The sequence below is a fragment of the Sciurus vulgaris genome (assembly GCF_902686455.1).
Source record: "Sciurus vulgaris genome assembly, chromosome: 5".
NCBI classification, from domain to species: domain Eukaryota; kingdom Metazoa; phylum Chordata; class Mammalia; order Rodentia; family Sciuridae; genus Sciurus; species Sciurus vulgaris.
Window position 1 is genome coordinate 19,326,571 of NC_136465.1, and position 16,420 is coordinate 19,342,990.

The window sequence follows — 16,420 nt, forward strand, 5'->3', positions numbered from 1 at the left end:
ACTTAATCACTTTCATAATTCAAAAATATTCATATCTCTAAATTCAAATAGCCCCACTATAATAAAGTTCCTTCCTCTTGCTTTTAACTTTGGGCTTAAAGGCTTCAAGGTTGTGAACAGACTTGCTGGTAAAGAGGTAAAGGCTTGGGACAAGGGAATTTCAGTTTAGAGATGCCTAGCCCCATTCTCACCCCGCCACTCCGACTCGGCCAAGGTGGATAGAGAAGCCTCTGGGCATGAACACAGGTGTGACAAGGAGCAGGTTAAAGGGAAGGAGGAGAAGGAGCAAAGCCAGGCGTCTGCTAAAGATAGAGGGATAGAGGGAAGTCCTACAGGCTGCAGGAAATAGTTCATGATGGGCATAATGCCAGTAAGGTTCCCCCACCTTTGATGGAACAGTTTCACTAACGAGGTAACAGAGAAGTGACTGTTAATTAGTTATGGACTTCCCATTAGACCTAAGCAGCCCAAGCCACAGGTGACCTGTACTATTTCCCTCCCAGAATAAGTGAGTGAGAACCGACAGTGCTGTTTAAATATCATCATGATTTTATGTCACATTTGAACAGGTTAGTATTCTATCTTTTAAAATGAAGCTTCATATCTAATTATAACAAATTTTGATTTTTTTCAAATAAAAGGTATAATTTTTACTATAAAACTTAAAGAAATATGGGTTAAAAGAAAAAAATAAAAGTGATAAGCAGCATAACATATTCCTAGAAAAATGTTAATTATAAAAAAAGTAGAAAAACCATTCTCCTATAAATGGAAAAACCTCATCATAACTGTTGGTTGTCTTTTGTTGTTTGTTTGTTTGAAGTGACATGACACTATTTGTGGTAGGTCCGGAGCCTTCCTTACAGAGGAGGACACACAGCCTAACTCCTGCTGAGAGGCAGTGCGATGTGGGAAGAGACTGCACTCTCCTCCTGATCCCACCCAGGGATTCTTTCTCCACAAGTGGTTTTCCAACCTCTGAGTTGCCCGGGGTGTCATGGAATGAGGAAGAAGCCACAGCCTCCTCTTGACAGCATTAAGTAAAAGTCACTTTCAAGAAAAATCAGTTAGCACAAGTCTTACATACAGCAAAGTCTCATTAAACCCAAGTAAAGCCTATTAAAAATTAATAAGGCCTACTTGTCACCAGCTCTACATTGTAATTTTCTTTGACACCAGTTTCTCATAGCCATATTTTCATGGCAGAGTAGGTAATATTTGTAGAAATAAAGAGAAAAAGTAACGAGTTTATATGAGTGAGTAAATAAATCACTAATAATATTGAATAGTTCCAAAATCTGAGTAGGTCTGAAACCACTGAAAGATGCAGTTTTCCTAATTAGTGTAAGGTGATGATATAAAAGTCAACCCTAGGAATCAATCATCTGGAATTAAAACACACACACACACACACAGGCTGCAAGGGCACTTTAATGAGAAAACTTTGCAATCATTCTTTCTCATAGGCTAATATGATCAATGTCTGTTTTATAAGATACTATTGATATGTGTTTTTATCTGCAGTTAATTACTCTCCACTGGCAAAATCCCCAAGGGGCCTATTTTTCTCAAAAAAATATTTGATTTGCATAAAAACAACTTGATGGTCTATAACCTATAATAAAATTAAACAGGCTGGGAAAAATACTAAGAAGAAACTTTTGCTTCATCTAAGAATACTTCAGTAATATCTAAAGGGAGGAGAACTTTAATACTGGCTGTTTGTCGCAAGGATAGACTAGGAAGAAATGACCCCACACTGGATAGAAGACTCTGGATACAGGGTGTTTGGCTTCCCCCACCACCAGATCTCCAGCAGTGACTAATATTTCACATCACAAATGCTGACTCACTTTTTCAGGATTCAAGTCACAAGACTCTGATAAAGATCCCATTCTTTAGTAGTGAGAGCACTGGATTAAAAAGACACATGAGATTTTTCCATTGTTTCATTGTCAAAAATTACATGATTAGACACATCTACATTTTTAGTTATGAATTTATACTGATATATAGCTTCTGCCTTGGGAATAAATATTTTTTCTGGTACCAGGGATACTTAACCACTGAGTCACATCCCCAGCCCTTTTTATTTTTTATTTTGAGACAGAGCCTCAATGAGTTGCTTAGGGCCTCTCTAAGTTTTGAGGCTGGCTTTTAACTTGGGATCCTCCTGCCTCAGCTTCTGAGACCCTGGAATTATAGGTGTGCACCACCATGCCTGGCTTGGAAGAATTTTATCAGGTGCAATAAATATAGACTTATAAGATAAATTCATCAAGTGCTAAATTTGAGATGAATTTTTCGTCACTTGGACTTTTGTATAAGTGTTTGTGAAATACTCTTGAATTAAATGGAAGATTTGTTTATTTAAATAGTACAACTAACCTTTTGAGAAGGTCAGTGTAAGGTGATGATATAAAAGTCAACCCTAGGAATTAATCATCTGGAATTAAAACACACACACACACACACACACACACACACACACACACACACGAAATTGCAGTCTAGTAGTTATCCTGGCTGTCCATTTAATGTCCATCTAATAAATCTGAAATGGTAATTCAGAGGTTCATCAACTTTGAAAATTATGTAGGTCTTGATAACAATAAAATAATTTGAGACATAAGTCTTATTAAAATATGATAATTGACATGGCACACCTTATTTTATAAGGGTTGGGGGAGAGTTTATGCAGCAGAAGAATCAATGGTATATCACCTTTAAGCAGACATCAAGCACTTTATCTGCACTGAGACAACAAAACATATATTCAGGTATCTTAAATTCACCCTTATCCTCAGGGACAAGGTATATTAATAAATGTCTTGCAAGTCATTCTAAATCTTACTGCCTTTTAAGATTTAGTAAGTATTAATTAATGAAATTTGACCAAAACAGCATCCATCATTTAAGAAACAAATGTCACTGGAACCATCCGGTCCCCTTCGCATTTCTATCCCCTTCTCTAGTCCCACCTGCCACCTCTCTCCTGAACCGTGCAACAGCCTTCTGATGGGCTACTTGCATCCATTCTAGACATCGTTTACCTTCTTAAAACTTGTTTTCAATTCTGCAGTCACAGAAGTCTTCTCAAAGTAAAATTTACATCATCTCCTACTTAAAAATCTTCTACCGGAACCCCATTGCTCTTAGAGAAAAACAAAATGCTTACTATGGCCCACGAGTTCTCACAAGAATGGGTCCCTGTCACCTCTCCCACTTGAGTGTTCCTAAGCTCCTCACGCCCACCAAGATTCTCTCCTCCACAGAACATTTGCTGGGACAATTCCTGTACACGTGTTAGCCTCTTTCTCTAACTCCTTCTTACACTTCAATTTTAACTCCCAAGTTATATTAAATATTCTTTTTGAAAGCATCCATTGTCCCTTTTTGGGGGGAGGAGCGGCACCAGGGATTGAACTCAGGGGCACTTGGCCACTGAGCCACATCTCCAGTCCTTTTTTGTATTTTATTTAGAGACAGGGTATCACTGAGTTGCTTAATGCCTGGCTTTTGCTGAGGCTGGTTTTGAACTCGTGATTCTCTTGCTTCAGCCTCCTGAGCTGCTGGGATTATAGGTGGGTGCTACCATGCCTGGCTTCCATTATCTTTTGTATCTCTTTGTATCATGTTATTCTCTGTATATTCTCTATATGAATGACATACATATACTACACACACACACACACACATATATATAAAACATCAGATATTTATGCACACAAACATATATGCATCCTATATGTGTAAGACCCAACAAATATGTTACATCAACTATATGCAAGACCTACAATTAATTCCATGAAGGAACTAAATAGTCAGATGAAAGGTGTCTAACCTGAGGACACAGAATAGGCATATAAGATAATTCTAAGGTACTGGGATTGTGGTTCAGTGGCAGAGCACTTACCTGCCATGTGTGAAGCCCTGGGTTTGATCCCTGGCACCACAAGGAAAAAGAAAAAAAAAAAAAAAAAAAAAAAAAAACTCCAATAAAATAATCACTTTCTATGATAGTTTTTAATGACTCTTCTATAATCAATGGAGCTAAATCAGAATGCTTGTTTGGGAATGTGACTATTATTTTTACAGTCTTCAAAGATTTGTGCTGAGTGCTATTTAGAACATGACAATGAAGTCCTTAAAATTTTTTTATAAGTAAAATAGATTATTATTATTCCTTAGAATTGCAAACATCTTTTTTATACTATTGTGACACACCTCATGAACGGTTATTTTAAAATTTGATGTCAAGTTAATGTGTTTTAGCTAAGGACTATTCCAGTTTCTTGATGTTCTATTTTTAGTATCACAATACAAATTCCCTAAATGTAAACAAAATCAAATCATTTACCAGCCTCAGCTTTTCCTCCTGGGACTCAATCATGCATGCAACCTATAACAAACGATACATGCTGTATCATTAAATACCCCAAAATAAACACTGTATTGACAATGAAATGATTAATAGTTATAAAATACTACTACATTTCTCACAAAGACACTAATGTACATCTAATCAGAGTCCCTCTAGATCTCTGTTCATTTCCCTACGTTCATTGTGCAATGTAGCCTGCCACAGATCAATAATGTGAATAAAGTTTAGGTCATCAGCATTTTTTTAAACAAATACAAGTAAAATATTTGGCTACAAATGTAGAGCAAAATTCTGAATCCTATTAATGTTCCTATAGAAATGTTTAGTTGACTGTATTTGGTTCAAAAATTAAAGATCATATAGATCATATCTTCTAAGGTACATGTATAGATACCAGATATTGAATAAGCCATATTTGTAAGTGAAGACAGAATCTTAGAAAGAAGTGTGTGCTATATACAGTTTGACTTTTGAATGTCCCCCAACGGTCGGTTTTGAAGGCTTGGTCCCCAGCTCATGGCACTACTGGTAAGTAGTGGAACATTGGGAGTATGCCTTTGAAGGGGATAATAGGACCCCAGGCCCTCCTTTCTCTTTTGGATTCCTGGATGCCATGAGTGGAGTCATCTGTTACATACTCCCGCCATGAAGTACCAGTTGTCACATGCCCAAAAACAATGGTCCAGCTGACTGAAAAATCTCTGAAACCATGAGCCAATATACATCATGGATTATCTCAAGTATTTTGCCACAGTAACAGAAAGCCGACTAATAAATTATGTACAAGTTCATTTCTTTTGCAAATAAGTCCTTTTTTTCATAAATCCATCATTTTCTGTAAATTCCATAAACAAACACAATTTTTTTAATATATACATGTACTTAAATAAAACTCTGATGCATGTGTAGGAAAACAGGTTACAAGATCATAGTGACTTTTAGTGAGTGGATCTGAAGAAGTTGCAGTCATTTTTTCTTATTTCTTTTTTCTGTTTATACCCCCAGAAGGCTTGTAATAATCATGTAGTTCATTTAAAGTTAAGTAAATGAATTTTAAAATAAATAGAGGAAACTCCTAAAGAGAACTGCACAGTAATGCTCATTATGTATAAATCAAGACAGTTGTTATCAGAAATGAATAGCCTGAAATTCTCCCAACACAAACTTCATATTTTCCCTTTAAATATTTAAGCCCACGTTGCTTTGTGCTATTCTTAATGGAGATAGACATACCACTTCTTATGAAAGCCTTTCATGTCGAATCATAGAGTCTCAGAATTTGAAGTGACCAAGAGATCAAGGTCTGTATCCCTCATTTTTTAGTGGAAGCATTTAAGCTTGAAGAGTATTTCCAATTCAGTTTAACTTCCCTCTGCCTGGCATAAACAAGTCCTACCTTTATTGTTTCCTCATATTTTATATTTTAAAACTTTTAACATTTCTTTTCTCTAATTGTATTAAATTTTAATAGGTTATAAAACTCTATGATTCAAAAATTAAGTTATAAAGCATTACACATTGAAGAACTCACCTCAATCCCTATTTCCACCCTCCAGTCTCCTTCAATTGACTATAGAAAATCACATTTCTTCTTTCTTATTTATTCTTTTAGAGATGCTATAGGTAAAATACCTAAATATGAATGTATAGAGTTATCCCGTTTTCTCCTTGATTCCACACTGTACTATACATACAATTTGAAATATTCCTAAAAAAATAAAACTTGGAAGCCTTTCCATTTCCCATAATATTTCATTATAGGGATGCACTGAAATTTATTTAGCCAGTTCCCAGTTGATGGATATTTAATTCATCTCTAATCTTTTTCTCTTAAAAACAACAGTAAGATGAATAAATTAGGTGCATATGTCATTTTTCAGCTGTGTAATCTGTCTCTAAGTTAAATCCCCAAAAGTGGGATTACTCAGTCAATTTAAATTTTAAAATCATTGCCAAGCTGTTCTTTATGAGAGATGTTCAAATATACACTCATATCATGAAGCAATAACAAAGTCTGTTTCCCCACAGCCTCATCAAAAGCATATACAATCAATCTCAGAACTTTCCCAATGTCATGTGTAAAAAGTGGAATCTGAGAACTGTTTGTTTAAAGGCTTTGCTCTTTTGGTCCATTGGTCTATTTCCTTATTACCCACTGTCTATTCTAAAAGTAGAAAAACCTTTCCTCAGTTTGTCATTTGTCTTTTGGCTTTGTTTATGTGATTTCTTGAATTATGGAACTTTCTAACTTTCTTGTGGTTAAAATCATCAAGTTTTTCTTTCTTTCAATTTTGAATCAATTAGAACACCCTTACTCCATAAAGGAAGCACCCTGCATTTTTCCATCATTATGATTGTGAGGTTGTTTTACATGTGCATCTTAACCTTTGGGAGTCAAATATTTCCAAGCACAGTGCTGAGCCATGGGGTATTGACAAGATTAGTGATAAATGCCATTACGAAATATAAAACATAGCAAGAAGGAAACCAATCACAATCCTGACTTAAACAAAATGCAATGAACTTCACAATAAACAAAGTTCAGAGTTTTATGGAAGCATATAACAGATGGATTTAATCAACTCTTGGGGCAGTTAAAAAAAAAAAGAAGAAGAAGAGACCTTCATGAGAAAGTGATATTTGAGCAGAGATAGGAAAGAAATCTACCGATCATTAGCCTATCAGAAGAGGGAGAAGGGAAGAGGAAGGAGAGAGTTCCAGGGAGGGGTTCCCTGTGGAAAGTGCCTGTCAGTTGGAGGAAAAGTTTGAAAGTCAAGACAAAAATATTGCAATTACTGTATCCAATAATTGCATCAGGAAATGGTCTTTTTCTGAGTAACAGGGATCATTAGAAATGGAAAAATCCAAGTTCAGATATAAGTAATTGCTCAATGCAGTTAGGGTCAGAGACTCAGGAAAGCATGAAGCTGAACTGTTCAACAACACAATACACTCTCTAGAAATAAATTGTATGACTTGTGGCAAAGCACCTGAATTTTACAATGTTTTCCTACATCCCTCTTCAGTTTTCCATTTACAGGCCCTGTTCTTGCCCCTTGATGATATATTTGATATCTCCAGCAAATTTTATCTATATGCTTTTATTTCACACCTCATTTTAGCCTTTCTATATTAACTATTTGGTGAATGGGGATCCACTTCTACCTTCACATTAAAAAAAATAGTAACTCGGTTACATGTTGTTCCAAATACAGAAAGATACAATCTGCACTAAAGAACACTGATTCTACCAGAAAGGAAAGGGTTATTTTAAACAGCAGTCAGAGTTTTACCTCATCTATTGATAAAAAGCAATCCTTTCCATAGAAATTAGTTTATAACATCTCAGTATTGAATAATACACTTAAGCAGACACCAAATCAGATATTAGCTCCCTTGTCAGTGAGGCCCCTGAAGCAGCAATGAATTTGTAGCGTTGTGCTGCTCACTTGGGACACCTGGTAGAGTTGAGCCTCAGACTTGTCCCTGTATGATGGAGTTCTTGGAACTTAGCCCCATCCATAGTTGAGGAACATCTATAATGGTAAATCAAGATGAAAAGAGTTCTGAGAATGGATTGTAGCAATAGTTGCACAACAGAGTGAACGTGCTCAAAACCACTGAACTGTATACTGAAAAGTGGTTAAGGTGACAAATTTCACGTTTGAATATTTTACCACAATTTTTAAAAAATTAAAAATTAAAAAGCAAAACAAAGCACTGATGCTAAAGCTGGTCATTCTAAACAAGTCATTTGTTGCCCTCATAAAATTCTTTAAGCTTTACATTTACATACCCAGGGATGTGTTAAAATAGGCAAAAAGAGCAGTTAAATCCCTTTTATGGAGTTTTTCTTCCTCTTTGGATTTATCCTGCATTAGCATACTACATTAGCTCTAACTAACACTGATATTTGGCAATAAACATAATAGACACCTAAGGTATCTGAGTCATTGAATTTAGCTTTTATTTAAATGACAAAGATATTGCAATTACTATATACAACAACTGCATTAAGAAATTTTCTTTCTAAAGCTAACCAATCTTAAATTCTGCACACACCAAAGACATCTCATCTAATATATTATTAATGTTCTAGCACAGGAGATTTCATTATAGAGCCATCTATACTTTGAAACAACATTAAGTACTTAGAGAATAGGATTGTTGAAAATCATATTGCAGCAATTAAACTTTGTGTTTGTTTTCATGTTATCGGATACTCAGTTCATTTAAGGGAAGAAATATTTGTACTAATCTTTGCTGCAAATTCTGAGGAGATTAAAAAATAACTCTTCCTGTAGAGATAAGAATATACTCAGCTGATTTATTAAAGGTAAGTCACTTATTTTTAGGAAAAAAATAAGTGCTAATATTCCTTCTATATTGTAGGAGATTTAACAACATCACAAAAACAATTGCAGACCAATAGCTAAATTTCTGTGCAATTATTTTTGATATAATGGAGGGTTTAACAGAATAAATGCTGAGTTCCAGTTTTAATAATATTTGAAAATATGCAGTACTCCTGAAACTCACAACCACCAAGGTGAGTAAGGTGTTGAAGAGATACTTGGGGTCTCCTCAAAGATAGGAAAGTGGCCTCCCTTGTCACATAAGTATATGACTCTCCCTTAGAAAAACAAAAAACAAAACAACAATATCAAAAAACCCTGCCATCCCTAAAGAAATTATGGCATTTAACCATGTTCTATATAGTCCAATTGTGTGCAATTTTGAGATTAGATGTTTGCTCACTCCTAACTTCCTGGTACCATCCTTTCCAATAAAGCAGCAATGCTTTCTATGGACAATTTAACCCCCCAGGTCCCTGTTTCCAAGGGATTCTCCTGGGTTACTTGCCCCTACTATCACATTCTTTTTTAAAAGAGGAAGCAGTATGCCCCAAGGCAAAAGAAAAACCGCTCTCCCACTTCTAGTGAAAAACTAAGATTTGCTCAGATCTGTCTCTTCATACTTTGTTAGAGGGGGAGGCTCACATGAATAAGAGCCCAGGGCAATGCTTAGCTGTTTAAGGATTCTTGGGTTTGTAGTTAAATTAAGTCTCAGAAGAGTTCTTTTTTTATTTTTTTAAACCTCCTACCATTTAATTAGGTATTATCAGTTTTTTTTATAATCTAAGGGACATGCTCAAATGCTATCTGTGGACAGGGCCTTGAAAGTGTCAGGTTAAATGTCAATTCTGGGGAGGAGCATACCTGAGGCGTGAGCCCAGATCAAAGATGTGTCAGTGTGTCAAGTTGGCTCCATGTTTGTGAATGAATATATATATGAAGTTTTTATTAAAAGATAATATGACTTGAGGTAATAGCAAATTGTATCCAACTGTGATGAAGAGATGACACCTAAGTGCATATGCCTGTCATCTTCTGATCTTGCCCAAATTCTGCATCTGCCAACAATTCGTGGGCACTGGAAGAACACCTACTGGGAGGTGTTCTCTAGGGGTCTGGAATGGCTGCATGCCTCTGAGCACAGGGCATTGAAAGCTTGGTTCAGGGACATTTTAAAGCCGCTCTGGAGCAGGCTTGGTTACATGCCAGAGACATTGGAAGTGTGTCTCTCTACTCAAAAGACAGATGGGTTTCTAGTCCATGATAATATGAATAATATCTCTCTGTCTCTCTGTCTGTCTCTCTCTCTCTCTCTTCCCCCACCTCTCTCTCGTCCTCTGAGTTAGAGGATGAGTAAGTTTACTCACAGGCCCTTTGTACATTGTCATAGATTCCCAACCCTTCTCAACTGTGACACAGAACCACTAAATATGTGGTAATGACCTGAGTCCCCTCCATGTTACTCACAGGGGGCCTTGAGGAGCTGATGTAAGCATGAAGGTCAAGCTACCTGCTACACTATAATAACCTGCCTCAGCCATTTGGGCTTTGCAAATATTTGCTGCTGCTTTGCCCCACTTCAGCACTTGACAGTGCAGACCCTGATTGTAGGTAAATGAAAATAAATCAACACAAGTTTTAGCAACAACAACAACAACAACAAAAACAGAGCCTTTAAAAATCATCGTCATGCTAGTTCCTTCTAAGAACAGGAATTAGAATTCTTATTTATAACTATACTCAGCAGCAGAGGTCTACTGTGCCTTGATGGCAGAGAGCTTGGCGTGCACATCAGTTCCCACATCTGTTCTGACTCTTCAGTTTGACAAATTAGAAAATCTAATCTACCAACATAAACTTCACTTCGGTAAATGCAGTCATTTCTGGCGCTGTGAAGCCCTTCAGAATAGTCAGACTGAGCATAAACTAAGGAATCCTGAACATTTTCTCATCATCCCGCACTGAGAGCCGTTTCCAGCCCTTCTTCAGAAGTGAGATCAGGGAGCAAGGCCTATATGTTTGAAGGCTGTAATTTTATTTAGCAAAAAAGGGAAGTGTATAAAATCCAGATCTGCTTTTTGACTGCCTGTACCCCTGGGGATTAGTTCTGTATGCTTTTACTACATTTGATTGTTTTACATACAGTTTATCTGAGGATGTGTTAAAAACACTTGCTCAGAGGAAGAATTTTCAGGAAGAGGATGGGAGAGGATTAAACTCTGGACTGTTGAGAGTGTCATCTTCATATGAAAACCTGACATCTGCATGATAAAAAAGCTTTCTCCTTCAGCCATGAAGGAACATGTTCAAACTTTGTAGGGCAGGGGATCCATTACTGAGATAGCTACTTGGGCATGTCCTTTGAAATCATAGAACATCTCATTTTTTAAAAATCAGAGTTTTCTATGTTTTAAATTTTGTTCATTTGGTCCATTTCAAACACACAGAAACCTCTTCGTGACAGCTTTCCTCAGGATAGACAAGCAGAAGTGTATAATTTCTCCTAGGAAATACCATTGGCAGGTAGTGGCCAGATAATAGTGATTTCACTATAATCAGTATATCACAGAATCAAGCCTAAGAGTATAGGTTGAAATTCAGTGCAAAATTCTTTAATTCAAGTAAATATGTCCTTTCTATTCCTGATGTGATGTAACCAGAGTTAAATCATCCATGCACACTTTTACCTGTACATGAATGTATGTATGTTTGCACATATGCCAAGAGTTGATTTGTACCCTGCACATGAACTGATTAATAAGGCTATAAAATTAAATGTCTGTTGGAATACATATTAGAAAGTAATTGAATTTCCATAAGACAGGTGACTGATACAGTGTGGCATTGAGCATTCTCATTTAATAGAGAAATGTTGCCAATAGTCTATTCTGTTTTTTCTCAGAATATTATAATTATCTCTTGCAATTATCACTACAAAATTTTGGAAAATCATGTTATTTATTCTTATTCTCCTAAGGAGTGCTCTTTTGAATGACTCTAAAGTTTTGTACCTTCTCTACATACAGTTACAGTATTAATCAAGTTAGTGTTGAAAAAATGATTTTGAACTTATTCTGAAAAATTTGGCGATGTTTTTTAACAGATAATATTACACACTTAAAGCAAGTGGATCGTCAAAATCCAAAGTAGCCCAATTTTCTGATGGTCATGATTGTATTTTCTATTTGCCCCATTTTTAAAATGGATTTTCTTGAAATCACTGTTATCACACTCTCTGGTGAACACATATTCAGATTCTATATTTTTACTGAAATCATTTTCACAACGCATATTTAGCATACCATGTATATTGTTACATTGCATTGTTACTCCTATTATAATTCAGATTCAGTAATTGGGCCTTAATTTGTTGGAGGAATTGATAATATAACATAATCTAATGGTAACGCATGAAAAGTAAAAATCTAATATAAACAAAACAATGGAAAGAAAACTGCCGAGAACAATTGCACCCCATTAAGTAAGTTCCAGGAGAAAAACTCACATTCAAGTACGTTCACAATGCTTAAGAGCACAGTAATTGCGAATAAAAAAAATAGAATTTCTATTAATATTTTCTTAACTTATAAATTAATAAGTATAGTATTACATTTCTTTATTTCAATTTCTAAAACCACTGAATGCTTATGACCAGTGATTTATGAACCATATTTTAAAACACTTCTTTTGATTCATAATTGCTTTATTTTTATCATAGTATTCATATTTTCTTATACAAGTCTAATGGAACTTATCTTTTAAAGGCACAAACTGAATAATTAAGTTTTGCTGCAAAGTAAAATTTTGTTATGCCAAAACTCTCATGATGGAGTCAGCCACTCACGGAGCCAACAATAGTAAATTAAGGCGTTAGTGGCCTCTGGTCTATTTGTTTGCATCATTCATTAAAACATTAATTGAGCATTATCAGACTGAGCAGAATTAGGCAGGTTGCATATGTCCAAATGTTTCAAGTGGTAAGTTATATATTCTAAATCTGGAAAGTAAAAGAAGGCACCACAAACACTTGAGTCACTCTTAAAGAAGCTGGGACAACTTCTATAGTAATACTAGATCTCTTTTCCCTAAAACTCATAAGAGACAATTAAAAAAAATAAACTGTAAAATTATAAAGTATTAAACATTCAACAAAATCATTACCACTATATTCAAATCTACACATATTAAGACCTCCTATTTCCCCTAAGAAGTTATTTGGAACACCAGCTTGTAAGAAGTACATCTATGCCAATGACCTTCATCTTCTACTAGACACTTTATGGAAGAGACAGTCTTTGTGAGAAGTTCTAGACAAATTTTGAAGTTTCTAAGAATGATGGGGGAAAACACATCTTCTACTTGCTCTTGTTCAATGGAGTATGTGGAATTTCCTTCTTGTATCAAGGTGGTTCCTGGCCACCTAGGCACTGATTATCTAACAGATGTTCTATGAGGACAAATACCTTGTCTGTACATTATTTCACCTTCAGTGCTGGAATAAGAATTATCACATGATAAATATTTAAAAAATGAGGTTAGTCAATAAATAGATGTTGTCATGAATCTTCCAGCACCTGTCAACTAGGATCCTGCCAAGAAAATCTATAACATTCAGACCAATCATACAATATTTGTCAGATAATCTCCAGAGGATCTTGTAATAAAAAATCTGTCTCCAAGAATCAATATGTTTGTATTAGTCCATATTGCTTTACTGTAACAAAATACCTGCAGCATGCTATAATTATAAAGTAAAAAAAGTATATTTAACTCACTGTTTTGGAGCCTGCAAGTCAATGGCATTATGCAGGTCATGGCAAGGATTTTTCTTGACCACAATACCTCATGGTGGATGGTAATAGTGGGGGCACATGTGTGAGGAAGAGATCACCATCTCAAACAAGGAAGTGAGAGCAACTGGGGTCCCACAGTATCTTCCAAGAGCATTCCCACAATTAGCCTCAGGACTGCCCACTACACTCCACCTCTTAAATATTCCATAACACCTCTGCACCTTCAACCAACCTCCCAATATATGAAATTTGGGGGACAGCCTTATAACATACTTAAAACTTAGCAATGCTCTTGTTCACATATCCCAAGACATTTCATTTGTGTGGATAGAAGTTCCCAATAAGTGTCTATGGATTAAAGCTTTCAGCATGCACTAGACTAAAACTTGTTTTAAAGATACTGATGACTGATGATCACGGGTTGTGATTTGCAAGGAAGAGCTGCCTTTCTCAAAAATGGAAGTCAATCCAAATCACCAAGAAAATACAAATGTCAGGAAACTGAGGTTGAGACACAATAAGGTATAATGCTCTTAGTACATACTAGTGAGTCACAGATCAAATTGTCTTCATGACTACATCATACACAAGCTCCATCTTGTCCTTTGTAAGAAAAGCATAAGAAACATAATTTTAGTTTCAATTATGTGGATTTTTTTCTTTTAGAAATTTCTTCCTATAATGCCAACAAAGTATTAAACTTTAATGCCACAGCAGTATTCTAATTTCTAAAATTACTTTCAGAAATAGATTAAGGGCACTGCAGGTGGGAAGTGCATTATGACTTCACTGGGAGCATAATTGAGAACAACCATGATGGACGAACAAATTTAGCTAATGGAAAACATCCTCATTCACATTTCTTAGCATCATAATATGAAATAAAATGTAATCAGAATTTTTAAAAACTATTTTCATTTTAATTTTTAATTATCTGGTGTCTGTCAAAATCTCACAGTTAATTAACTTTTCGCACTCAGTCTACATCTCTTAATTATATGCTGTCATTCTACAATAAAATTTAGCAGAATAGTACTGACTAATATCAACATGTTAGGGCCAAGTTCTGTGACACATTTAGTGGATTTTCATAAGGGAGAAAACCTGATTTTAACCATTTTATTTCGAACAATAAAATTCAAAAGTTTAATATTTCAGAAATTCTAAATCATTAAACTGATTCCAAACCCACCATTGTACATACCGAGAACTTTACTATGGAAAGCAAAAGTATTTTTCTTACACTAACTCATACAGTTGTTTGGAGATGTGATGTGATTCATTTCTTAACTAACCTTGGTGTTGCCCCTGTAACACCTAGCCAATTGCTGTGTCTTCCTGTAATAAGCTCTCATGTTTGTTGAATAAATAAAAACAGGATGCTTTTCTAACTATAATTTTATTCCACCATCTTGCCCTCCTCTCCAACCATGATTTTTTAAATTGTTTCTTCTATTTAGTTATACATGACAGCAGATTGCATTTTGATTCATTATACACAAATGGAGTACAAATTTTCATTTCTCTGGTTGTACATGATGTAGAGTCACACCATTCATGTAATCATACATGTACATAGAGTAATGATATTTTTCTCATTCCACCATCTTTCATTTCTCCTATCCCTTCCTCTCCCCTCATTTCCCTCTACACAACCCAATGTTCCTCCATTCTTCCCTTACCCCCTCACCCCCATTATGTATGAGCATCTAGTTACCAGAGAAAACATTTTCCCTTTGGTTTTGGGGTATTGGCTTATTTCACTTAGCATGATATTCTCCAATTCCATCCATTTACCTGTAAATGCCACAATTTTATTATTCTTTATGACTGAGTAATATTCCATTGTGTATATATACCACAGTTTCTTTATGCATTCATTTGTTGAAGGGCACCTAGGATGGTTCCACAATTTAGCTATTGTGAATCGAGCTGCTATAACATTAATGTGGCTGTGTCACTCTAGTATGCTGATTTTAAGTCCTTTGGGTATAAACCAAGGAGTGGGATAGCTGGATCACATGGTGGTTCCATTCCAAATTTTCTGAAGAATCTCCATACTGCTTTCCAGGTGGCTGCACCAATTTTGAGTCCCACCCCCAATGTATGAATATACCCACATCCTCACTAAGATCTATTATTGCTTGTATTCTTGGTAATAGTCATTCTAATTGGAGTGAGATGAAATCTTAGGGTAGTTTTGCTTTGTATTTCTCTAATTACTAGAGTTGTTGACATTTTTTCAAATATTTGTTGATTATATATCTTCTTCTGTGAAGTGTCTGCTCAGTTCCTTAGCCCATTTATTGATTGGGTTATTGTATTTTTGGTGTTAAGTTTTTTAAGTTCTTTATAAATTCTGGAGATCAGTACTCTAGCTGAAGTGCATGTGGTAAAGATTTTCTCCCACTCTGTGGACTCTCTCTTCACATTATTTCCTTTGCTGAGAAAAAGCTTTTTAGTTTGAATCCATCCCATTTATTGATTTTCACTTTTATTTCTTGTGCTTTGGGAATCTTGTTAAGGAAGCCAGGTCCTAAGTCAACAGGATGAAGATTTGGGCCAATATTTTCTTCTATTTGGTGCAAGATCTCCCATCTAATTCCTAGGTCCTTGATCCATTTTTAGTTGAGTTTTGTGCAGGGTGAGAGATAGGAGTTTAATTTCATTTTGTTGCATATGGATTTCCAATTTTCCCAACACCATTTATTGAAGAGGTTCTTTTCTCCTTACAGGTTTTGGCACCTTTGTCTAGTATGAGATAAATGTATTTATGTGGATTTGTCTCTGGGTCTTCTATTCTGTACCATTGGTCTACCTGTCTATTTTGGTGCCAACATCATGCCATTTTTGTTACTTTTGCTCTGTAGTATAGTTTAAGGTCTGGC